Below are 25,031 nucleotides of genomic sequence, written 5' to 3' on the forward strand. Positions count from 1 at the left end.
GATCCCAACGCTCTGCTCTTGTGTGGTCCCCGTGTTCCCTTCTGCATTGCACAAGGTTGGGCTGTGACTGATAACACATAGTGGAAGTTAAGGTGAGTCACTTCTAAGACTGGGTTATAAAGACTGTGGTTTTCAAGTTGGGCATGCGTGTCCTCTGTTTCTTTTTTGGATTATTCACTCTGGGAGAAGCCAGCTGTCACACTGCGATAACATGCAAGTAGCCCATATGGAAAGCTACCGACACAGTGAGGAACTGAGGATTTGTGCCAATAGGTAGCAAGGAACTAAGGCCTGCCAGTGGCCACCGAGTGAGCAGACATCAGATCCTCTCAGAGAACCTTCAGAGGACTACAGCCCCAGTCAATATCCAAATTGCAACCTCATGAGAGACCTGTGCCCAAACCACCCAGCTGGACTGCTCCCAGATTCCTGACGCTCAGAGACTGTACAAATAATAAATGCTTGCTGTTTTAAGCTACTAGGTTTAGGGTACTTTGTTATGCAGCAATAGATAACTAATACAATCACCATTCTTCAATTCTGCCAAATGTAGTGATTATCCATCTTCAGCAGTATTTGAAACAGTTGATCTCTCCTTACTAGAAATGCTTTCATCTCTTGGCTTTCAGGACACCTTAATATCCTATTTTTCCCACTAGCTCATTTATCTGTTCTTGGTCTTTCTTGCTGCCCCCTCCTCCTCTCCTCAGACCGTAATTTTCAAGCCTCTTCTTGATCTACACTCTATTCATATATGGTATCAATTAGCCCCATGGTTTAATATCACCTCAATGCCATTGACTCTTGAACTTATACCTCCAGTCCTGATCTTACTGAGATACATATCAAACCACCACCACAAAGTCTCCCTTGAGTATCTGATGCTCAAGCAAAATATGTTTAAGCAAATATCTATTCCTCCCCTCACACTGATGCCTCAATCGAGATATCCATCTCAGTGAATGGCACCAACATTACCCCAATTGGTCAGGTCAGGAACCTGGGCGAGATCCTTGATTCTCCTCTTTCCTGTCCCTTAGACTATTCAGAGGACAAACTGACTTCTTGAGCAAAACATCATTAGCACCCCTGGGGAGCTTACTAGATGCGCAGAATCTTAGGTCTCCGGGCAGACCTGCTGCAGCAGAATCCGCATTTTGACCAAAACTTTAATTGATTCATATGCACAATTACACACGAGAAGCACTAATCCAGAGGGCCAAACTCCATCAATTAAGCAGTTGTGTTTTGTAAATCATATCCCCCTAATATGTTCTTTAAAATAAGGGTTTTTTCAGTTTAATAAGTTTGGAAAACACTAGTATAAAATGCATAACAGGTTTTGAAATTTTCTTACAATAGAATACATTGAACTTTGTTTAAGCCAGCTTTTTGCCCTCAAAATCAGCTAACAGTTTCTTTCTCTGTTTCTTTCTTAGCCAGCATGTATTAACATTCATTGGAATGACTATACCATTCCACTGAGAAACACTGTGCCCAATAGTCTCTCAGTTATTATTGTTTGGTCTCTGATTTTTAATTCATTTGTTCACTCATTCATTGTTTAACAAATATTTACTGCTCTGCATAGAACCTACTCTGTGTAAGACACTCCTCTATGTTTGGGGGCAATAGCAGTGCAAGTCAAAGTGCACAGTGTCCAGCGTGAGCGCGACTCAGTAGAGTCATCCTTAGGCATGTGAATGGGGTTATAATTACACATCCCACAGCTGGTGATCATGCAGACCCCAGGAAATCATGGGCAGGGGTGACCAGGATGGCATCAGCAGCTAACCCTTTGTGGCACATCTATCAGGGGAAGTCTGGCTCAGAGATGACAGCACCCCATCCTCCTTCCCATGTAGCCCATTCGGGCACCTTGTGGCTGTCCATAACCTGTTTTCCTCCTGGGCTTCTGTGGCTGATCCTGATACCTCACATTCAATTGGAACAAAACATTAATGGGTCAAGACTCTCCCCAAGTTTATTTTGTTTTTTCCCGAACCACACCCCTCTCTTGGAATGGTTGTATATGCCCAGTAATACATTTTGAATGACTCTTTGTTGCAAGATGTTTTCCCTTGGTTATTTATGATTGTTCAAGATCAAACCCCAGCACCTTCTCCTCCAAGAAGCCTATTTTGAATTCCTACCCTGAGCTTCTGCTGAGTTTGCATAGCATAGCATCTCATGTCTCCTGATTACATTCACTTATCACATTAAATTGAAATTCTCTGTACGTCTTAATATCTCTTAGTTCTTAAGTCTCTCAAGCAGAGGTCCTCATTTATTCCCGTTGCAGCAGCATCCTCTAGTTCACTGCCTAGATCATAGTAGGCATTCACTGAGTGTTTGATGATCTGAGCCAAACAATGTTTATGTAAGCTAGAATAATGAATTCCTTTCGCATGCCTGAAGTGGAATGCTGCAGGATTTGGGTAGCATAATTCCAGGTTTCTTAGATCTTAGGGTAGTTGTTGAGAGCCAATAGGAGTCATGGCCTATGTGCGCCAGATAAGTAAGGTGAAGGAGAGACACAAAGTTGGTTTAAGACAGTAGAGTGAGATGGAACATGGAAAAGTGGATCCAAGATTGGCATACTCTATGGCTGAAGAGAATAAAGTCCAGGGGCCCGCCCAGTGGCGCAGCAGTTAAGTGCGCACGTGCCGCTTCAGCAACCTGGGGTTCACCAGTTCGGATCCCGGGTGTGGACGTGGCACCACTTGGCAAGCCATGCTGTGGTAGGCGTCCCACATATAAAGTAGAGGAAGGTGGGCATGGATGTTAGCTCAGGGTCAGTCTTCCTCAGGCGAAAAGAGGAGGATTGGCAGCAGTTAGCTCAGGGCTAATCTTCCTCAAAAAAAAGAAAAAAAAAAAAAGAAAGTCCATATACATGTTTTAAAGGCGAAGTTAGCCCATTTTTACTGATTTCTAAAATACTGTATAGGCCAACCAAACTGGCAAGATTATTGGTGAGCTTGTGGGTTTTTTATAGGCACATTTTTAAAAATTCATTTTTCTTTTTATCAAACGTAAAAATTTATTGTAGAAAATATGAAAATCTGAAGAGTCCAAAGAATGATATAGAAAGCAGTCATAATTCTACCACCTAGACCTATGCGTGCCCATATATTATATATATTATATGATATTTATAATATGTAATAGACTAAATTAAAATTTTAGATAATTCTGCATTTTTCTTCAAAAATTCAGACATGAGAAGTAACTTTTCTTTGTATTTAAATATTTATATATTTATTCAATGAACGTGTACTGATCATCTTGAATGTACAAGGAACAGAACAGCACAACCCATTATTTAATTAACCCCTTATTGTTGGACATATAAATTATTCCATTGTTTTGTTCTATAAATGCTAATATGGTGAATGTTGTTCTGCATAAAATTTTGTGAAAGGTTTAATTTTCACAAGCTCCATCACTCTTTGTTGAGAGAGAGAGAGAGAGAGAGTTGTTAAAGAGGGAAAAGACAACCTTGAGTGTGATCTTCTTAAGTTATGAAATTTTGCCATCTACCTCAATAAAACAATTCTGACACTTGCTTTAGGAAAATGCTGCAGGATCATTTTATGTAAAATTCACATTGATCCACAATCCCCCTTGCTTTTTTACTAAAAGGAATGGTGACTCAAGAAAAGGCTTCTCCAGTTGGAGGCCCCAGGCACTTGTTGATATCAGTGCTGTCCAGAGCATGAGGCTGGAAAATCTGCCACCTGATTTACCCCCACCACACAGGATGCTAATGACCCCACACCCCTGCTGCCATTGAGAGGGGTGTGGCAAAGAAGGGAAAGTGAACAAACTTTATTAGGTAACTACTATTTGGTGGACATTATGCTAGATCCTTTAAAAACAGTACTTGGCACATAATGTGTTCAATAAATATTTCCAAAAATAAAGAACTGTGGTCTTACCAGCTCTTTGTTCTTGGATAATTAACCTTTCACCATCTGTTTCTTTGTCTGTAATAATTATTATCTCTAAATTCCCACAAAAGCCCTGCAGCGTTTAGACATATCTTATTTTACATATGAGAAACCTGAGTCTGAGATTTGCTAAGAGACCTGCCCCAGCTCAACCAACTAAACAATGGCTGAGCTTGCACTTAAATCACAAGATCAAGTGTAAGAATACCTCACATCTCTTAGTACGTCTCAGGAGTCAAGTTCATTCACCTGCCAGTGGAGCTACCTCACATTCAGCGGGGCAAGATGCCTCAGGGTACTGTAGGGTCTGCATGGAGTCTGACTAATGGCTGAGGATGCTGGTAGATATTGGGCTAAAGTGCATCACTGACCCACTTGTATCTTCAGAGTCTCTAGTCCAAATCCAACCTCATCTAATGCTTGAATTCCCAATAAAACAGCCTCACCACTTGGCTACAATCTGTGCCTCAAAACCTGATGGTGCAGACCCAGAGGTAGCCTCTTTGATCTTTAGCCTAGTAAAATCTCAATTCCCTGTTGGATTTAATCAAATCAAGCCCATGCCAAAAATGGTAAACAAAATTACATCCACCCCATTTTTGAGGATGAATACAGTTGGGTTTTTCAGGTAGGTTTTTAAACTGCATGACTTAATTTAATTCTCCTAATGAAACAATGAGACAGATACTTATAAAAGTTGCAGTTTAAAGGTGACTTTCTTAAGGTCACAGAGTTAAGATATAGTCAAATTGGCAGTGTAGGTGAGATCTGTCTGCTTCTGAGGCTGAAGCTCTTAAAGAATGGGCTAAACAGGCGCATAAAAGGATGTTCAATATCACTAGTCATTATGGAAATGCAAATTAAAACCACAATGAGATCTCACCTCATACCTGTTAGATGGCCATCATCAAAAAGATGAGAGATAACAAGTATTGGCGAGGATGTGGAGACAAGGGAACCATCGTACACTGTTGGTGGGAATGTAAATTTCTGTAGCCACTATGGGAAACAGTATGGAGGATCTTCCAGAAGTTAAAAATAGAACTACCATATGATCCAGCAATTCCACTTTTGGGTATATATCCAAAGGAAACAACATCACTAACTCAAAAAGGCATCTGCACCACTGTGTTCATTGCAGCATTGTTCACAATAGTCAAGACATAGAAACAACCTAAGGTCCATCAACGGATGAATGGATAAAGGAGATGTCGTGTATATCTAAATATGACGGATATTATTCAGTAATAAAATGTGAGGAAATCCTACCATTTGACACAACATGGATGGACCCTGAAGGCACTATGCTAAGTGAAATAAATCAGACAGAGAAGGGTAAATATTGTACGATCTCACTTACACGTGGGATCTAAAAATCAAAAACCAAACTCACAGAAAAACACATCAGACTTGTGGTTACCAGAGGTGTAGGGCAAGGGGGAGAAGGAATAGGAGGAACGTTCTCAAAAGGTACAAACTTCCAGTTATGAGATAAATAAGTACTAGGGATGTGGTACCCCACACAATGACTATAGTTAACACTGACGTATGATATATAGGAAAGTTGTTAAAAGAGTAAATCCTAAGAATTCTCATTGCAAGGGGAAAATTTTCTTCCTTTTTTTCTTTGTTTTCTTTTTATTGTATCTATATGAGAAGATGGGATGTTATCAAACCTATCGAGGTAATATTCCACAATACACGCAAATCAAACCATCATGCTATACGCCTTAAACTTATGTGGGATGTATGTCAATCATTTCTCAATAAAACTGGGAAAAAAACCCCAAACTTGCTATTAGGTTTTGGGGGGGAAATGGATTATGATTAAAAACAAAAACAAAAAACCATTGTTTAGGAGAAGCCAAAGTCATTGCAGGGAACGTGAATAAGTGTCAATCAATCGGCACAGAGCCACGGTCCCCACAGGGTTTACGGGAGACTGGGAGAGGCATAGGCAGCCCTCCAGCACAGCGAGTTGCAAACTTCCTTCCTGACAACCTGAGGAATCCAGTTCCTTTGGTGGTTTTGCAAATTAGAAGTATGTCTGCTAAAAAAATTAAGAAATTTAAGTGCCAAATGCTTACCCCTTGCCTGTTTTACGTCTTAGGTTCCAAAGATGTTTCAAAAGAGAGTCACTAAAACAAAGTGCAGAAACCACTGATCTAGATAATTTTGAGAGAAGGGAGGTCTGGTCAGGATTGGGGAAGTGCTATTTCCAGGGTCAGAGAAATTGTTAGTGATCAACCAGGCCAAACACTCAAATCTTTTACTCCTGGCTCAGTACACACTCCTCTACAAGTTACAGCCAATGCTCCAAGAAGTTTACTTTTAAAGGTTAGGAAAATTAATATCCTAATCGGGAATGATGAAAAAAAATCCACACCATTTGAGATTCAATTTAATTCCTCACTCCTTTGCACGGCTGCACACCCACTGCTGGCGTTTAGTTCTCTAGCTCAGGCAACAGGCAGATCTGTGGGGGATCTGGTGTACCCACTCTGCTTTCCACGAGGGCCATAGAAATCCTGCAAAGAAAAAAGGGTGAAAGAAACTTGCAAAATTCCCAGAGTAGGTCATAGTTTTCTACGTATCTAGTTTTCAAAAATCGAAACCTCTGATTTTAAGAGACAAGAGGAAGAGAGCAAATGTCAGTTTCTACCTGTGGTCTCTGAAGGCTCCTCACCGTTTTGTTTCAGGACATCTGAGCAAGAGAAGCAATCCCTCCTCCCACGGTGGCCTTGGACCAGCAGCAGCAGCATCACTGGGAGCTTGTCAGAAATGCACATTTGTCGGCCCATCCCAGTCCTAACAAGTCAGAATCTCTGAGCGAGGCCGGGAATGCCTTTCAACAAGGTCCTCAGGTCATTTGAGTAATAAAGTGAGATGCATTGGTTTAGATCTACAACAAGTGCTTCCCAAAGTGTGGGCTCCAGACCAGCAGGTTCAGCTTCACCTGGGAACTTGGTAGAAATGCAGATTGTCACCTCGGTCCAGATCTACTGAATCAGAAACTCTGGGGGTGGGAGTCAACTGTCTAGTTTTAACAAGCCCTCCAGAAGATTCTGACGCACATTCCACTTTGAGAACCACTGGTCTAAATGAGCAGACAGGCATGACTCAGGACATTCACTCTAAAAAAGAGAAAGGATAAGCTAGTTTTTCCTAAATTGCGTTATGTAGAGTAAGGTATTAATAGACGTTCTTTAAGTAAAGGAGTTCATGGTCAAATATATTTGGGAATCCATAGTTAAAACAACAGCAGCAGCAATAGGCCAGAGTTTTACAAACTTCAGGTGCCAGCCCATTGGTGTCAGGGTCGCTGCCCTGCACTGTGCCCTTTCAGGGGCACTCTCCACTTCTCTGCATCATACAGGGGACCTGAGTGGTTATGAAATTAATTTAGTGAGTCTCAACTTGCATTAGAAAATGCAAAAGACAAATAGCCAAGTGCATCACACGTAGTGAAGTAGTGTATGTAGCGTTCTATAAAACGTGAGTGTGTGTGTGTGTGACAACATCATGTGATGACTGAGAGCACAGACTCTGGAGCCTGGCCCCTTGACTTGCAGTCTTGGATCTGCTATTTTCCAACTGAAAGAACTTGGGTAACTTACTTTACCTCACCAGGTGCCACATCTGTAAATTAGAGCTAATAATAGTGACCACCTCAAAAGGCGATTGAGAACATTCAAGGAATTAATGTACATGAGGTGCTTAGCATGGGGCCTGGCACACAGCTAGTACTCATTACTATTTTAATTTTTTTCTACAATTTCTACTACTAGTATAATTACATGTGTGTACCGGATCATGATTTAAGATATTTCTCTTACTATAGGTCATGATAAAAAAATTTGAAGGCCATTGCCCTCAACTATTTTGTCTCCCTTCTAAGTCAGTCCTATTGAATTTGCAAATAACCGACGACCCTCTGATGTACATTACTAAATTTGACTCTCCCCTTGTGGCACAGAGAGATCAAGTAATTCTGCTCTGGCAGCCCAGCTACTGGAGAAGAAGAGGTGGCAGCAGTACTCAGGGAATCAGGAATGATTAGTGGCTATCATTCCTCATAGTCCAATGGGAACTATGGAATAAAGGAAGACCCACGGAGAACATACCCCAAAGTGGCAACGGAAATGAGATGGGACAACAGAGACGTTGAGTCTGTCTTCCCTCTGCTCATCAGAACAGAATCCCTAATTTTAATAGTAGAGTTATACAGTTGCTTTCTGGGGATTAGTGACATGCAAAGAATCTAGAAAAACTGCCCTTTTTCATGCTCCAGACATCAGAGGGATCTCCCCAAACCAGTATCAGACTTAGGGAAAGTGACAGAATGTGAGACGATGGAAATACTGACTTAGAAATACGGACACTTGGGCTGGACTCCCAGTTCTACCAGTCACTAGCGGTGTGCGTGTGGGCAGGTCGCGCAGGGCACACGTTCCCTTGGATGCCTACGGTTTCCTCTCTGTAAGAATGTTATACTATCCCCTGTAATCATTCCTAAAGGGAGCGTGTGAGGGTCAAATGAGACAGAATACTTAAAAGGATACTTAAAAGACAGTATACCTAAAAAAAATCTATAATTTTGAGGCTGTTTCTGGGACAGCATGAGTTGAAAACTCCCACTGGACTCCTCATCACAGTAGAATGTTTCCTGATATGGACTCACCTACCTCATCATATTTGCCTCGCACTACTTTCTTCCTCGGACCTTACGCCCCGGCTGTGTACATACATATGAAAGGGAACATGACATTTTACACGACATACATAAGAACAAATAAATAAAACATGTATTTTAGTTTTATAAAATGTCATATTCTCTTCCACGTCTCATTTTTCACATCCTCCTTCCTATCTGCCCTGAACATTCTTCCGACCCCGCCGTCTCACTGTCTCACCATGCCACTCTCATCAGATTATCCTGGAAGCATTTTGATCCCATACGTCCATTTACGTATCCCCTTGCAGAGGCCACGTATTGCCTCTGCCATATGGTGTTATATTTGTTTCCAGTTACAACTGACTCCTTCCTTGTCTGTACTAGTCTGATAATGTCTAATTTGTCATTGATAAATTCCCAGTATTTTTCAGTGTCGGGAACATAATAGTCACTCAATAAATGCATGTTGATTCAAAAAGTTATTATTTATATTCATCTCTTCAAATAAATTATGATCTTATCTTGACTGATGGGGACTGTCAAGGAACTAACTGTTGGGCATTCAGGTGTGGAGATGGTAAATTAGGACAATGAGCCAAACTGAAAGTGGCAATCAAATCTTACTCACTTACAACAACAGTGCAGGCAAGAGGCAAAAGCAAAGAGGCGCCCACTATGCGGGGCTCCATTTTTTTTCCCACAGGACAGCACCTGGAGGGTCAGATGACATGCAGCACAGCCCGGTGGGGGTGTTGGGGGGGTGGGCGAGGGCGTGTCTGTCTGCTGAGCAGCATTTAACAAGGCCCCTGCCTTACCATAGATCATAGATCGGGGGTTTGGGAGCAGGGAGAGGGGAAGGGCCAGCAGTGGAAAAGTACTGAGTCTGAGGAGAACAGCGCCCCAGCCACGGCCTCCAATGAGGAGCGTCTGAATGGGGACACCTGGGCCAGGAGTGCAGTCATGCAAAGGAGCAAAGCGGGCCTGGGGAGCCTGAGTCCTTGACTACCATTCCCTCCAGGAAGCTGCAATGTGCACGGCCAGGCACCGAGTCCGGTATGGGAGGGCAGCTTCTTCCCGTGAGGACTGCCAGGCAACGCCTTGTATTGTCTGAGGTCAGGCCTGAAGGATCACACACAGGATTTTGGCCTTAAGCTGGACCCTCAACTCCACACCTTGATACTTTAGGGAGGGCCCAAGTAAGAAGCCTGGGCTACCTCATCATGGATTCAGATGAGTTGAACTTCGAGAGTATTGGTCTGTTGGCTCAAAACATTTGTCCCTGGGCAGGATTTTCACCCTGGGCCAGGGTCTGGCAGATATGTCTGCTTTTCCATGCTGTTTTGGCATCGTCTGATGACATGGCAGTCTGCGCGTGTAGGCCCAGGCCAGGATGGTGTCTGAATTCCCAGGGGCCATCCTCTTGTGGCTCCAGGAGGCAATTGGCTGCACAGCTGTTTGCTCTGGGTGGAAAATAACTCAGTCTCCAGGCTTAGCAGACACAAACAGTAGGGGCTTTTCTGATAGGCATCCACACGGGTAACAAAAGGCCTGTTAGGAGTAAAGCTGATTTTTATCCCAATGTCTCGTCCCAACAGGGGACTTGTTTTATATGCTGAGACTCATGAGGAGCCCGATCAAATGAGCAGTCCCTTAGCTACAGAGAGGAGTCAGGTGGGAACACAGTCTTGCACATGTTCCACGAAGATGACCCAAACTGCAGCATTTTCCATCAGGCCTTAGGGCAAAGGTGAGCAAGAGGCACACAGCCAATCTATAGCAATAAAGGATTCAGTAGTGGGAATCATGACAGCGGAGGCGGTAGGGGCCTAGGGAACCCACTCATGGCTGGTCCTGGGCAGCAGTCCTGGTGGTGGCGGCCTCTTCCAAACCAGAGAGCATCATCTTTTCCCCCTTCATCCTGGGGATGTGGGGATTACAGTCACCTGTGCACCAGTACGCCTAAGGCCCAAGAAGTTCAATTTTTCTCCACCTGCCCACTGAACTCTGCCCTTGGCATAGAGCCTCTGGTCTCCCCTGGAGACAGAGTGTCTTCAGCCTACCCTCTAGTCTTCTTTATTTGTGAAGGCTGAGAGGTTCAGTGAAGGTTGGCAGGGCTCTGTGACTCATCTCCAGGTGTTACAGGCTCTTAATTAACGTCAGCCCTGACATTGGTTCCCCTAAGTTGAACCCAGCACATATGGGGTTAAAACCAAAAGCACACATCTGTGTTCCCTGCTTCTTTAGTTACAGTCACATGTAAATATTTGTTTCTTTAACCTCTGACCCCATGAGCTTTACAACCAAATAGAAGTTACAAATTGTTAAAAGCTCAGATGGCCTCATGCTGAGCTCCCACTAAAGTTGTAACTCATCACAGATCCTTGAAGCTATTACAGGGAACCTAACGTCCAGAGAGCATCAAGAAACTAAAGCCTCCCAGGCCCCAATTCCTCAGCTTCCTGATGCCAGAGTCTACCATCCACCACGGAGGTAAACAGTCAAGGACGCCCATCTGTGGATTCTCTTATCTTGCCCTGCAAATGGCCTCACAAGGCCGAATGCAGACTGGTAAGAAAATGCCAGCCAATAAGGCTACATGCGCCCCTCTCTACAAATAGTCACATTCCCAACCTTTAAAAAACCCCCAGCTGCTTCCTAACAGGGAGCTAGCAATTCTTAAGGCGCTAGCCATTGCTTTGTTCCCTCTGCCTGGCAAAAAAAAAATAAGCCTTGCCTTTCCACTCAAGACTTTGTTCTTCTTATTTGGATCAGCATCAGATTCAGAGACCAAAGTTTTGGTAACACAGGCTCATTATGTGGGGCAGAGGGAACAGTACTTGTGTCCATCGCAGAGGCCGGCAGGTACAGACCCTGGTGTGGCTGCCCATTGGGCCCCCAACGGCCTGGTTTCTGCCCATGAGTTACCTGAGGGAGCCGGGAGTGGAGAATGGGATGGACCAGCTCTTGCCTGGCTGGGACTCCTGGAGGTGGTGCAGGGTGGGCCAGTTTGGGTGCAGTCCTGGCTTCCATGGTGGGGTGGGGAGATGACACCCCTATAGCTGGATGGCATGTATACCCTATCTATAATTGGCATTGTGCGACTTTGGGTTGGGGGAGTCCAGGTGCCACCCTTACATCTCCCTCTCTCTGCTGATTAAACTCTGAGGCAAAGGCTCTGCGAGCCTGGCAAGGAGCCTCCTCTCCAAGGCCTTATGGAGCTTGAGTGAGCACCATGGGCATGTGCAGCTGCTGGACACCACAGAGACTGTGCTGCCCTGGCCCCCCACCGCTGCTGCAGGAGTTGGCTTTCTTGGTGTGGCTGTTCTCCCGGGGATGATGCTCTGAAGGACAATAACACTGCCCACAAGGTGGTTCACTCCTTCTAGATTTAACGAGATTACCTCCCTTATCATGTAGGCACACTACTCAAATTTCTAAAGTCTCTTCAGCCACTGAGTGAGGGGATCCAGAGGCACCACATTCTGTTTCACTGAAAGCCTCAGTCTCGATAACTCTCTACACCACAGGGCATTATCAGCACTGGGACCTGAGCAATACTTAACAATAGTTAGCCTCCGCCCAGCTCTGGTCTCATGGTCAGAGGACCAACCCATGAACCCATGAGCAGGGGTGAGGGACCTGCTCCCTGGCCTTCTCAGAGCCCTCTGTTGGATTTCTAATTTGACCCACTGTGGGAGCTCAGCCAGATGACTGGGGCTAAAGAGAAGGAGCAGTGGTCCCCTGCGCACTGAGAATGTTTGTGAATAGTCTTCTAGCACTCCCTGAGACCCACTGGTGAAGGCTCTGAGGACCCTCTGATGTGGATCAAGGCTGCCCCAGGGAGAGAAGCCCAAGGCATCCTGCCCTACATACCGATCTATATCATCCTCTGGAAAGTATAGGACGTCCTGACCCGATTCCTAGCCACCCACCGGATAACCAGACCCCACCTGCACTGATACCATTTTAATGACTTTTTAACATGATTTTTCCTTTATCTTGTAAACAAATAACACACATACCTTTGCCTTATAAATTTAGCCCTACCTTCAACCCATTGCAGCTTTTCACTGCCCCTGGGTCCTCTCCCCATGCTATTCTCAGAATAAAGAAGCACTACTACCAGACCTTGAGAGTCCAAGAAATTTTTCTGTCAACTCTTCTCGCCGAGCCTGCATCACCTCGGGTTCTTTGCTCTTCCAAAATGGTCTGGTGCTCAGTTGACCACTCTGCTGACCATACCCATTTGTCAAGGTGTGGAGGTGGTCAGTCAGGACAATGAGCCAAATGAAGGTGGCAACCAAGCCTTTATTAGTGTGACAATGTAGGCAAGAGACAAAGAAAGAGGCACTGGCTCCCCAGTGTTCCATTTGTTCCCAGGGACAGGCACTGGGCGCAGGTCAGATGAGCGGGGCATGAATGCGGGATTACCTCACTGTCTGATGAGGATTTTTAGGCTGCTTAATTTTAAAATGGCTTATGATGAGGATTTTTAGGCTGGTTAGTTTTAAAACTACAGATGAGATGCAGGCTCCAAGGAGTGGAATTTGTTTGCCCCTTTGTTGGGAAACATTTACATTTCTAAGGGAACCCTCTATCTGTGAAGATGTCTCCCTCTCTGTGCCAGGAAGAGGGGGGGATGGTCTTATCTCTAGAGGCTCTTGGTCAAAGCCAGAGGCAAGAACTTAAGTTGGTTGCTGTCTGGCAATCTCATGTAACTGGTTTAGGGTGGTGGCGTCTAACCTTTCTAACCTTTACTTAATCCGATTTGATTCTTGTCTAAAAGTCATGGGATCACCCAATGACCAGACCCCACCCGCACTGATACCATTTTAACTTTTTTTCATGTTCTTTCCTTTGTCTTGTAAAGAGATGAATCATATACCTATGCCTTATAAAATTAGCCCTAACCCTCAACTCGGGGCAGCAGCAGGAGCTCTGACTGCCCATGGGTCCTGTCCCCACGCACCAGCTCTGCCTGCCCATGGGTCCTGTCCCCATGCCAGCGGGGGCAGCAGCAGCAGCTCTGCCTGCCCATGGGCTCTGTCCCCATACCAGCGGGGGCAGCAGAAGCTCTGACTGCCCATGGGTCCTGTCCCCATGCTATTCCACACTATTTTCTAAATAAAAGAGCACTACTGCCAGATCTTGAGAGTCTAAGAAATCTTTCTTTCGACTCCTCGGCTCACCGATCCCGCATCACTGTCCACTGCCAGGAGCACCCAACAAAGTCCTCTGCTTCCTAGGAACCCAGGGGGCAGGAAGGAGACTGAGTAAAGGGCTTGGAGGGGAAAGCGCTGAGTCAGAGGGGAGAAAAGTGCCTTGTCCAGGCACCAACAAGGACATCTTGGTGGGGGTACCTGGGGAGTGTGTCAGCCCAGCTCCCAGTAAAGAGTCCCTGAAATGGAAGCATCTGAGTTAGGAATGCAGGTGTTCTATTCATATAAGCACAGCTGGCCTGGGGGTGCTGGGGAACTGAGTCCACGACTGCAACTCCCTCCAGAAAGCTGCAAGGGCACTGGCTGGTCACTATCTGAGGTTGCAAGGACAGCTTCCCGCCTTGTGGCAGGCAGGCAAAGCCTTGTAATTGTTTGTAGTCAGGCCGGAAGGCTTACACAAAGGATTTTGGCCTGGAGCTGGACTCCTCACAAACAATAGGAGTAGGTGGAGATGAAAGGACAAGGGTGGAAGTAGGAGGGAGAATTATGTTTGCAAACAGATCTGAAGCCGGAGACAAATGAGGCCCTGCCCCCTCTCCTTAACTCATTTCCCTTGTTCAACACCAATTTCAATGTATAACTTCCATAAATCTTATCTTGTTCCTGCTTCACTGTAAGTTGGGCAGGAGAGATGGATAGCCAGGTAGGGCTAATATCCAAGAGTGAGAAACAGGAAGCCCAAGGAGGCTGAGAGCAGATCCACTGGCAAGTGGGACATACATGTGTCCTGGGAAGATCAGATGGGGCTACTGAAGCTGTCTTTTACATACCTCTCAGGTCTTTCCTATTATTGGCTCCTAAGGAGTATCGTTGCAGATATCTAACCCACTTCAACCTTCTATCAGAAAAATAAAAGTCTGCATTGAAGGGTGTTGTGCCCAGTAGCATTGAAAGGTTGGCAATTTCTCTTTTTCTTCTCAGAACAATGCTTGGAGCCTATACCAGACATGATGGGCAAAGGAGACACGCGGGGTATCAGAAAGTCCACAGAGAGGGAGGATGGCCCGGGAAGAGAGGAAGAGTGAAAGAGACATCTGCAACTTACTGAGCTATGAGCCCTGGCACTTCGGTTTTTAATTTTGAAAGCACCGTGTAATGTGCTATACAGATGTAAGTTATTTTTGCTTCCTTGAATTTCTCCTAACTTATTTGCCACTGGTCTCAGAACCCCAGGAGGATAGAAATTACTTTATTCCTGCTGCCTCAGGTTTTCTTCCTATAAATAGTTGGAGAAAAGCGGGGAAAATAATGTTTTATTTTCTTTATGAAGCCATCATAGGATTTGTAGCCATATAACCAAAGAACTAAGTGACAAGAAGTTGGGGAATACAAGACATCTGCAACCAAATGAAGGTTCTCAGGGGGATTTGAAAATGAGAGCAGCTGAGAAGACAAGAGTTGACAGAAAGAATACCGGCTCCTGCTTCGGTACTGCTCTGATCATCGTTCTCATCAATTATTTACAGAAGGAAGATCTACATTAAAATTAATCATGAAATTCTGAATTGCTTCTTTACATTAATAATGAAACAACTGCACCAAATGCAAACAGACACTGATAATAGAATATGAAATAATGCTTAATGTGCATGGGGAAAGGGCCTATTTAAGTGAAACACCTAGAGGCTAGTTATTGTACTATCTTGAGGACGATGGTCTGTGACCCAGATTGGCAGTCTTTACCTGGCAAAAAAATGTTGGTGTCTGTTTCATCTACAGTTATCATATTTAGAGCTGTGTTCAGAGTTGCTCCAAGTCTGACTACCTGCTCTTGACTACCAGGAAGTCTGAGGGTAATTTGAACCACAGTGAATGGTCCAGTAGAATTTGGGGAGGATACGTGGACAAGACATCTGAGCCTGGACCCCTGGGATGGCAAACACAAGCTCTCAGAAGGAATGCTTCTCCCTCCCACCTCTTCTCATCGTCCAGTATGAGCTTTGCGTACCATTCTCTGTCTCCCTTGTGAATTTACCCTTGGTCATCTCTGCTCACAAGGACCTTCTATTTTTAACATTTCTACAGCATGTTATTCTCCCCGTCACATGCTGGCATTTGCTAGTATGGTATCTTGGAGTCCTAACTGCTACTGGCTCTAGATTTTCCTTTCATCCTAGGATGTGTTTGACATGGTCTCTACCCTCAAGATTTTGCTCCAGCTTGAGGCAGGTTTCCAATCCTTTTTCTTGGCTGTGCATTAAAGAATTTCTGTGGTCTTGGAAAAGAGCCTGAGGGTATTGGGTCCATGGTAACACTAACCCTCTATTTGACAAGAATTTAAGAATTTAGAAGATTAGGACAATAAAAAAACAGAGGCAGAGTGACATGCAAGGAAGTGGATGGAATTTCACACAAGAAGACCAGAGTTTGAGTTGGGCTTTAGTCACTTACAATTTAGGCAATTTAGGGCTAGTTAATTACACCAGCCTTGGTTTCTCCTATATGAAATGGGGAGAAATGGGGAGAATAGTACCCTTGTCCAAACTCACAGGTTTGTCTGAATTGCTAAACGTTGTTTTGTATGTTGTAAAAAGCTACTCACAGCTACCTAAGAGCCTGTTTGGCATGGCGGGTAAGGACATAGACTCTGGGTCACACTATTTGGGTTTGAATCCTGGCTCTGCAACTTCCGAGTATGACATTATCCTCTCAGCAGCTTAATTTCCTATTCTGCAAAGTAGGGATCATTATGGCATCTCACAAGACTATCCTGGGAATTAAATGAGCTCCCCCGTGTATAGAACTCAGGACAGCGCCAGTAAGTAAACACCAAATAAATGGAGACTATTATTGCTTTAGAAAATAAATAGGAACATGCTTGTATAGCCTTTATGTCAGCGCCTGGCACAGAGTAAGTTCTCAGCAGATGTTGTTATTAGACGTCGTTACTATTCTAACAATGTTAAGAGATAGGTTAAGCCTACAGGATGATATCCACAGATTTGTTCCTGGTGAGCAGAACTTAAGAATGTTTCTGTTTTTCTCAATCAATGCTTTATTTATTTAATTATTTGAAAATATTCTATGATAGAATCTGTTATAATATTCTCTCTGTACTACACTACCAGTCATGCACATTTCATCATGCTGTGGTCAGGAGACTTAAAATGTCCTTAAAAACCATTCATGGTTTAACATATATGCCTGATGGAGAACTGAGGAAGAAAATGTAATGTTTTATCCAAATCCAGAGAGACATCAAATTAAATATCACTGCCAATCAGCAAACAAATGTTTAATGATGGAATCCCACAAAAGTGAGAAAACGTGGTTGGTGATGGAATAATTCAGAAATGTTTTCCCAAAGATGAATGGTTCTTCTATAAGTCATGGCCCTTGTGCGGCCACTGATGGTCACTGTGCTGATCCACAGTCAAACAGAAACAGGTTGTCTATGTTCTTTGTGGCTGAAGCTCCCCTGTAGTCATGTTTCTGTATTCCAGGTGACAGCCATAGATTGTCAACCGGGTAGGTAGCAATGTGAAAAATGAACCACATGGATGTTACACAGAAAAGATCAAAACCTTCTTTTGGAGCTCCCGTGAACACCACATCCTTCCTGATCTACCTGTCCACAGAGGTTGGAGTAAAAGTACAGAATTCTTCCAATAAACAGGCAGAATCCTTTCTCTTACCCAGAAATTTTACAACTACTCCCTGAATAATGTCCATAAGCACAGCAACTATCTGTCAGAAGCATGTAAATCAGGCCTAAAAATTCATCCTCGTTCTCCCAGCAATGTTGCCTCACAACACTTTAGTTCAGTGGAGACTTTTCCAGACTCATCAGCAATTGTGGCTAAGGCTGGCCGATCCTTCTGTCTCCCACCTCTCATTCTCCTGCTGATCTGCCGTTGAGCGGACGGGTACAAAGGGAGTTAAAGTCAAGGACCTGGGAGCATGGCAGAGGCTCCCAGCTACTCCTCTGGCATGTCTAGACCATGACTCTTTAGGGTAATTTAAAGCATGATTTGCCAAAGCATGTGCTCCAAGGATGATATTAGATGTTTTCTGATGAAGAATGCTTTCCACAGTCCAGTGGTCCTACAAGACCGGAAAATTCTGGATTATATGAGGTTAAATCGGTTTTGTAATGGCAGAGTTCCTGAGAACCTGTAATATGTTGACACATATTATATTTCAGCCTTCTAAGCATCAGTTGGTCTCTTGGCCAGTCCGTCCGCCAGGTTACTTGGAATGATTTCAGGAGCACTGTGCTGAGAAACCTCAAAGCAGTCCATCAGAGGGAGGAAGGAATAGAGTTTATCTCCCTGGATTCCTCCCATCTCCTGCCCCCACTGGTCAAAATTCTCCTTTCAAGGAGTGTCTGGCCCTGCATTTCAGGGTTGCATCATCCAGCTAGACGGCAAGTGGCAGCCAGATCCTACACACTGTGGTTGGCATGACAGGAGCAATTGGAGACTGATCTGCAGCTAGTTGGCCTTGGGTGACTGAGCAGCATGGCTAGTGTGCTGCCCCTAAGACAGGCAGAGGGGGCCAAGAAACAGCCAAGGCCCGGGAGGAAGAAGCATGAGGCGAGGCAAGACAATCTGAGAATGTTGTGTCTTATTTGACTCTCTTTTCATTTGCGACACACTCCAGAAGCCTGGTATAAAGCAAAACCAGGGACAAGAAGACTGCCAGGGGCCCCAAGAAGGTAGAAAAAATACTGGAGCTGCTTCCATGCTCTTGCTCTCAAGGAGTCTGAGGTCAAAGGTAGTGTAGGGTACAGGAAGCACCAGAGAAGAGTCTAAGAAAACAAATACTGGCACAGAAGATCCAAATCATGCTCTGGACTGCGCGTTCTAAGAATGCCAAGTGAGGGGTGGTTCTGTAGATATTCAGAAAAGGAGAAGACGTAGGATGGCTTTTTGCAAAATACCTTGAATGAAACGTGGAAGTCAGATTGCCTAGGAAGTGAGGTAGTAAAAAGAAGAGGGTGCTTTCTGGAATCCAAAACTGAGTGTGTGTTGTTTAAGACGACCCTCATTAAGATAATTACTCAGCTTACCTTCTGATCCAGAGAGAAGTATTTTTCTTTCACATCCTTATACGTCCTATACACACCACTGTATTTTGTGTTTATTTTTTTTTTTGGCTAAGGAAGATTAGCCCTGACCTAACATTTGTTGCCAAACTTCCTCTTTGCCAAGCTTTTTCTCTTTTGTATGTGGGTCACCACCACAGCATGGCTGATGAGTGGTGTAGGTCTGTGCCCAGGATTCGAACCTGCGAACCCAGGGCACTGAACTGGAACAGGCTGAACTTAACCACTAGGACACAGGGCCAGCCCCCACTGTATTTTTTTTAACATTAATTAGTTAACATGTCCACAACTGATCTTCTGAGAGTCCCCCTCTTTCCTTATACCTGTTTTTCCTGTACTCTCCCCGACTTAACTTAATGACAATTCCATTTTTAAAGTTGCTTAGACCCAGACATTCCAATTTTTTCTTGACTACTTTCTCACTCCCCACATTCATTCCATCTGGAAGCACTCTCAGCTTGACCTGTAAAAAGTATCCAGAATCTGACAACGCTTCCCAATCAACGTAGTGAGTATCTAAGCCACCACCAGATTTACTGTGCCTCCTCTCTTGCTGGTCTCCCGGCTTTCATTTGGGTTTGTTGACAGGCTGTTGGCCACCTAGTAGCCAGAATGAGCCTGTAAAAATCTATGTCAGTCACTTTTCTGCTGAAAACTCTTCAACATTTCCCTATTTCACTTAGAATCAGAGCCAGACTCCCATCAGTGGTCTTCAGCTATACGTGATCAGGCTCCTGTTGCCTCTTGATGTCTTGTCCTATTGTTCCTCTCCTCCATGCCTGTTTATTCTGCTCCAGCCACGCTGGACTCTTGCTATTCCTAAGACGCTTCAGGCACGTTTCTACTCAAGGTCCTTGCATAGGCTGATCCCTCTGCCTGCAATGCTTTTCCCCAGATTTCTACATGGCATGTCCCCTCGCTTCCGATAAGCTTTTGCATATGTCAACAGGTCAAGGAAGATTTCCTTGGCTACTTAAAATTGCAGCCCTGGCACCCCTCCTCTCCTTCCCTGCATTATCCCTCACCCCAGCATTTCTTGCCTTCAGTATATGGTACATGCTGCCTCCGTGCCAGAACATAAACTCCACAAAGGCAGAGTTTTGGGGCTGCTTGCTCCCTGCTCTATCTTCAGTGCTTAGAAATGTGGCTAACTCACAGCAGGTACTCTGTAAATACCTAATAAATGAAGGACAAATTAAATAAAATTTGGGTACTTGTCTACTACTATCACATGTCTGTCTACTATCATGTGAGCTTCTAAAATCATGGAATACTCTATTTTAATCATTAGCACTAAGCTCACGACTTGGCTTTTAGTAAACCCTTAATAATATTTCGGGCACGAATGAAGGGGAGAATGCTGAGTTAACTCTAAGAAGATGCTACATAGAAACACGTTGTTTGGCGAAGATTGGTCCCAAAGGAGGTGGATGAGAGAAGAGAGAGGAAAGGAATGTTTGTTGAAGACTTGCTATCTAACTTGTACATATTTTCAAAACAGCCACTTGAAAGGGAAAGCGGTTTATGCCCAGGTAACAGATGAGACAACTCAGTATCAGAGGATCCAAGTTCCTTGTCTATAGTCACACAGCTAGATAGACAAAGCTCTTACACTTCCTAGTATGCCACGTCATGCCAGTGTGTGTGAACTGATGCTTACTTCAAGCCAAATACTCTCTTTGAACAAAATGTCCCTAGGCATAAAATAACCTCAACTCTGCCTTAATGATTGGACTGATCATTTCTTCCCCATTTGTGGATTTTTTCTCTCTAGTGAAGGAAGTCGGTTGTGTATTCAGCCAAATTTTAAATTGCACTAGATAAATGTTCAATTCTCTTAAAATGCTCACTTACAGCCTTTCCTGCTTCTCTGGTGATTTTACCTCCATCACCATCAAGGATCCTTCCTCAATTATTTGCCTATTTAGTTATTTATGATTGAACTAAACCATCATCTTTATTTAATTTGAGAGGCTTGCGGGATCCGGTAGCTAGCCAGATGTGTGCAATTAAGGTGGATACCACAAGGAAAACCCCAATCAACAGCGTGTGGGCTTCAGGCTTGCTCATTAATGTTTCTCTTTGCTTTTTACAAGTTTATGTCTAGCAGTTACTTTGTGGGAGATCTGACCTAGCAACGAAGGTCTTTATTTTTTTTCTAATCTCAACTGATCTCTGAAGTTTTCTGTATCAGCTCCCCTAGTCAAGAAAGGAACAGTCGTTGCTTCTGAATTAGAGGTTGCTTTACCTGGATTTGCTTCGAATGAGATATAAAGATTAAGTTCCTTCTCCAGCACACCCTTCCTAGCTCCAATAATCACAGCTAAAAAAGGAAGCCCTGAGCAATCAAATCTATGTGCCTGAAAATTACATCGCATCACATCGTGATGCAACAGAGGTAGAGATGCATTTAGACAGAGTGACTCTTGATCATGATCAAGGCAGTTATTCAGAGGAGAGGCACGAAAAAGGGAAAGGTGCTTCTAATTACCCAGGAAGGAGCTGAGATCTAACCAGAGTGTCTCCGTGGAAAAAAAATAGTTGGAATTAATAGACCGTATGCGCTATCACTGATTGGAGAAAAGGAGTAAAATTCAATTTAATTTTACAAGATGACCATGGAAGCAAGAGCATTGTGAAGAAGCACCCCATTAAAACTATGTGTGGGGACCACCCAACTTTACAATTATTTCTGCTTTCATTGACTTAGTGGAGGAAACAAAAGTACTTGATTGCGACATTGGTGACTTTCTCCATGACAGTGCCATTTTTCTAAGAGTGGCTGGGAGTGCTTAGTCAAAGCACTGGTCAGTGGATCTTCTCGGGTAGTGGACTGTCTCAGGGACATTGGAAGATGAGCCAGAGTGAAGACAGCGGAAGAAATGAAACTGCCCCAAAGCTTTTAAGGAAAGTTGAGACGGGACACCAACAGCAAGCGTGCAGCCTACAACTCAGGTTGGGATTCAAAAGGAGCCCCACAAAACAAATGAAAACACCAGACACATGTAGGGATAGATTAAAAACAGCAAAAACAACAAAAACACAAAACAATGTTTTCATGCACGTTATTATGTTAAATACTTACATATCTCAGCATATGTTAATCCTCTGAGGAAATTTATGAGCCACATATATATTGGGATTGGCCAAGTTATAGCTGAGGGAATCAGGACTTAGAGAACCTAAATAACTTGCCTAAAGGTCATGCAGCTCTCAAGGAGCAAAACTGGAATTCCTGTCTAGATTGATTTCATACAAAAGCACATGCTCTCCTTCAGTATTTGGAACTATTTGTCAAGCCAGGAGAGTCCTGAGTAATTTCTGTACACACCCTTTAGGTGATGGTGACATGTCTCAATTTGTGAATGAGTATATCAAGATTGGGTAGATTAGTTTGGCTTAAAGATATATGGTTAGAGTCCACAAATGTAAAGATGTTAATAAATGGGGCATCCCAAAAGTCAAAAATAGTGAATTTTTATCCCAGCTCTATAACAGATTTGTGTGAATTTTGGAAATGTCATTTCTGTTTTTCAGGCCTCAGTTTCCTTATGTTTGTTATGATGACATTGAATTCATTTGTCTATAAGGACCCTTTATGAATAAATATCCTGTGATTCTGCCATGTGCACTTCTATGGTGTATGTCTCCCAGATCATTGGGGCGTAAAATGATTGTGGGTGCTCCATGTGGTTTGGCTTATGTCATAGTATGCACTAACATCTATTAATTTCTTAGTATATATATCTCATATATATATATATATATATATACACATATATATATGACACTGTTTTAAATACTTTATGTAATCCTTTCAACAAAACTATGAATTGAGTTCTATTATTACTCCCATATTACGGACGAGGAAACTGAACACTCAAAGATTAAGTAAATTTCCCAATGTCATGTAGCTAATAGTCATAAATTCCAGGATTCAAATATAGATGTTTTAGTCTGAGAGTTTATGCTCTTTATTATCTTTCTCTGCCTCTGTTATCACCAGATGACTGTAGCCCATATCTCTTTGTGGGTAATTACACATTCTAATGAAATATAAAACACAGGCAGTGGGGCTGGAGTGCTATTTAGATTATCACCTTAGAAAAAGCCGCTCCTGAAATATTTTTGATGACTGATTTTGATTTGTTTTGTTTGGTGAGGAAGATTGGCCCTGAGCTAACATCTGTGCTAATCTTCCTCTATTTTGTATGTGGGATGCCACCACAGCATGGCTTGATGAGCGGTGTGTAGGTCTGCACCCAGGATCCAAGCCGATGAACCTGGGCCACTGAAGTGGAGTATGTGAACTTAACAATTATGCCACCAGGCTGGCCCCAATGACTGACTTGAAGTAGTGATTTAAATTGTATTTGTATAATCTAAAGCAGCTTAAACCATATGCCAAAAATATTACCATGGTGATTTCCCTACCTAGAATTTTCTTCAATGGCAAAATGTTTAATTGTAAGTCTACTCTTATGAATATAGACCCAAAATTCCTCAAAAAAATACTAGGGAATTGAACACAGCAATATATAAAAAGGATTATACACCACGATCATTTGGGACCTATCTTAGTAATGCAAGGTTGGTTTAATATCTAAAAATAAATTAATGTGACATACCACGTCGGTAGAATAGAGGACAAAAACCACATGCTCATCTCAGCAGACACAGAAGAACGTATTTGACAAAATTCAGCACCCATTCATGATAAAAAGCACTCAACTAAACAGGAACAGAATGGAATTTCCTCAACCTGATAAAAAGGCATCTGAAAGAAAACCAGAGCTAACACCATGCTTAATGGTGAAAGATTGAATGCCTTTTCCCTAACATCAAGAACAAGACAAGGATGTCTGTCTGCTCTTGCCATTTCTATTCAACATGGTACTGGAAGTTCTAGCCAGAGCAGTTAGGTAAGAAAATGGAATAAAAGGCATCCATTTTGGAAAGGAATTAGTGAAATGATCTGCTATGACCTGAATGTTTGTGACCACCTCCCCAATTCATATGTTGAAATCCTGATGCCCAACAAAATGGTATTAGAGGGTGGACTTTTGGGGAGTGTACTCACTCCCATGAGGGCTCCTGAGGGTTCTGCCTTAATGAATGAGATTAATGCCTTTATAAAAGATACCTGAGAGGGCTCCCGTGCCCATTCTGTCATGTGAGGATATAATGAGAAGTCTGTTACCCAGAAGAGAACCCTCACTCAACCATATCAGAAACCTGGTTTTGTATTTTCAGCCTCCAGAACTGTGAGAAATAAATATCTTTTGTTTATATGCTACCCAGTCTGTGGCATTTTGTTATCACAGTGAACACACTAAAACACTATCTGTATTTTTAGATGACATAATCTGGTATATAGAAAATTCTAAGGAATCCACTAAACAATTATTAGAACTAATAAATGAGTTCTAAGAATGCAGTAAGTCTGAAACAAGATTGCAGAATACAAGATAAATGTACAAAGAAATCAATTACATTTCCATATATTAGAGATGAGCAAAGCACAAATGAAATCAAGAAAAAACTTCCATTTATTAGAGAGTCAAAAAAGAATAAAATACTTAGGAATAATATTGACAAAAGAAGTGTAAAATTTTACTCCAAAAACTACAAAACTTTGTTGAAAAAAATGAGCTTCTAAAGAAATGGAAAGTTGTCTATGTGTTCATGGATAAGAAGACTTAATATTGTTAAGATGGCAATACTCTCTGAATTGATCTAGAGATTCAATACAATCCCTATGAAAATCCCAGTAAGTTCTTTACAGAAATTGGCAAGCTGATCCTAAAATTCATGTGGAAATTCAAGGGACTCAGAACAGCCAAACCAATCTTGAAAAAGAAACACAAAGTTGCAGGACTCATTCTTTCTGTTTTCAAAACTTATTATGAAGCAACATTAATTAAGACAATGTGGCGCTGGTCATAAGGATAGAGAACTGAGAGCAGAAATAAGCCCTCAAATTTATAGTCAATTGATTATCAGCAAGAGTTTCAAGACAATTCAATGGGAGACAACATTCTTTTTAATAAATGATGCTGGGACAACTGGATGTCTATATGCAAAAGAATGAACTTGTAGCCCACCCCACATAAAAAAATTCAACTCAAAATTGATCAAGG

The sequence above is a fragment of the Equus caballus genome, chromosome 7 (assembly GCF_041296265.1).
Source record: "Equus caballus isolate H_3958 breed thoroughbred chromosome 7, TB-T2T, whole genome shotgun sequence".
In the NCBI taxonomy this organism is placed as follows: Eukaryota; Metazoa; Chordata; class Mammalia; order Perissodactyla; family Equidae; genus Equus; species Equus caballus.